Source organism: Orycteropus afer, unplaced genomic scaffold, assembly GCF_000298275.1.
Source record: "Orycteropus afer afer isolate SDZICR_OR568_19922 unplaced genomic scaffold, OryAfe1.0 scaffold00016, whole genome shotgun sequence".
In the NCBI taxonomy this organism is placed as follows: Eukaryota; Metazoa; Chordata; class Mammalia; order Tubulidentata; family Orycteropodidae; genus Orycteropus; species Orycteropus afer.
Window position 1 is genome coordinate 1,430,996 of NW_006921603.1, and position 2,622 is coordinate 1,433,617.

A 2,622-nucleotide genomic window follows, 5' to 3' on the forward strand; every position below is an offset into this window, starting at 1 on the left:
GAGGAAGTGGGAGGGGAGCTGTTGTATTGTAAATTTTGGTCAATGACATGAGACAAAGTATATGTGAACTGCTGTATGAAAAGTGAATTTACTCTATAAATCTTCACCCAAATCAAAATAAAATTAAAAAAAAAAGAATAATTATCCAAGTATAGATTTAGAAATAAATAGATAAGTACATAGAATTAATTAGCCATTGCTGTCCTGAATTTTCTGTAGGAGATTCTTATTAAAAAATAAAAGTGCTTACTTTTAAAAAAAAAAATAAAAAAGAACATTTCAAGCTCCCCTTCTGTAATATAAGGTTGTCAGTGACAGGATAATATACATATACCTACAAAGAAGACAAGTTGATATGACTTATTCAAATTTATGCACCAATCACTAATGCCAAATCTGAAGAAATTGAAGATTTTTTACCAACTTTTGCAATCTGAAGTTGATCAAACTAGTGATTAGAACGCAAAAGATGGAAGCAAAGAAGAATCAGCAATTGGAAAATATGGCCTTGGTGATAGAAATGACAATGCAGATCACAGGATAGAACTTCGCAAGACCAATGGCTTTTTTATTTGCAAATATGTTTTATCAACAGCATGAACAATGAGTATACCCATTAGCCCCACCAGATAGTAATACATAGGAATCTAATTAACTTACCTCTGTGGGGAGGTATGACAGAGAAGTTCAATATCATCATTCAGAACATGGCCAGGGTACGACTGCAGAACAGACCATCAGTTGCTCATATTTGAGAATAAACATGGACTTTTCCTCAGAGCTGACAGAGAAAGAAAGCTGTTCCCTAGAACCACCACACTGAATTCAGAGTTCTAGCCTCCTAAGCAGAATTTTGTGCCATTGACACAGGATAATGGGAAATCATAGAGACAAAAATATAGGCAAGAATTTAATAAAATAATGAAAGATTGGTTGCTCTTCGGAACAGTTCACAGAAGAGATGGAGATTGAAAGCCACATCATCTTAACAGAGTTCATCTTTTTGAGGCTAATACAAGATTCTACACTTTCTGTCATCTTATTTGTGATATTTCTAGGAATCTATGTTGTCACCTTAGTAGGTAATATCAGCATAATCATCTTAATAGAAAGTGTCCCCAACTTCACACCCCCATGTACCTCTTCTCAGCCATTTGGATTTTGTGGACTCTGGATATGCTACATCAAACGCACTGCCGTCGAGTGAGACCCAACTCATAGCAATCCCTTCTTGGGTTTCCGAGGTGGTGTCACTACGGAAGTAGACTGCCCAACCTTCTTCCTAGGAGGATCAGTCCCCCCTATAATGCTTACAGGATTCATTGGACATGAAATAATCCCTCCTCGTCCCTGTCTGTGAAGCCTGTGGTCATGTTTGGGACAGCTGAGTGCTTCTTGCTGGCTGCCATGGCCTATGATATCTATGTGGCTATCTGCTCACCTGTGTTCCACTCCACCCACATGTCCCACATAATCTTCAACTGAAAGGCACCTTGAAACCAATAATAATGCTAAAATAATATTACTTCATTTACTTTATTTAGTAAACAGTAATTTGCATTTACTATGTATCATACTGTATTCTAAATGTATTAATTCTATTCTATTATTCTAGAATACCCTATTCTAATATGTATTAATTCATATATTCTTCATAACAACCTTATGAAGTAGAATTGAGTAAAATAGTGTTATTTCTATTTTACTATTAAATTATCTGAGGCATAGAGAGTTTAAGTAGATTGCTCAAAGTTGTGCAGCTAGAAAGATGTGGAACTAGCATTTGAATCCAGAAAGTCTGTTCCCAAACCACTGTGTTTCCATCTAATTTGCACAGCAATCTCATGATTCAAGTATTATAAACTTCCTTTAATTTACAGATGAGGAAAATGAGTCGTAGTGAGATCCAATAGTTTGACAATATAAATGTGGACTCAAGCCCACTGTTTCTAGGCTCCATGCACTTAACCTATACTATACCACCACATAAAATCTAATAATGTTAGCACTGTACTTGATATAAAGGATTTGGAAAGGGTAATCAAGATTAAACTGATGAAGATGGTAATTTGTATCAATCTTTTGAACAAACTTGACTTCCAAGATGTTCTAGATTGTGAAAACCCTGGAACAAAGGTGATCATGGGAAAACGGAACTGATTCTCAGCTTTAAGGAAGTCAGGTTTTGACACCAAGATCACATGATTTGACCAGAAGTCTACCCATATTTAAATGCGTGTTAAAAACAAGTAACGCCATATGTTATTGTTGTTGTTGTTATGTGCCATCGAGTCGGCCCCGACTCATAGCAACCCACCCCTCCTTGGGTTTCCGAGGCAGTATCACTACAGAAGTAGGATTGCCCAACCTTCCTTCCGAGGAGTGGCTGGTGGGTTTGAACCATCAGCCGTCTGGTTAGCAGGCAAGTGTCTTAGCCATGGCATCATGCAATTTTCTTTATTTGTAATAATTAAAGGGAGTGATATTAAAAAAAAAAAAAAGTTGTTAATATTCAAGCTGAAATTGAAGCTGAAGAAAATTAGAACAAGTGCATGGGAGCCTAAATATGACCTTGAGTATATCCCACTTGAATTTAGAGATTAGCTCAAGAATAGATTTGAC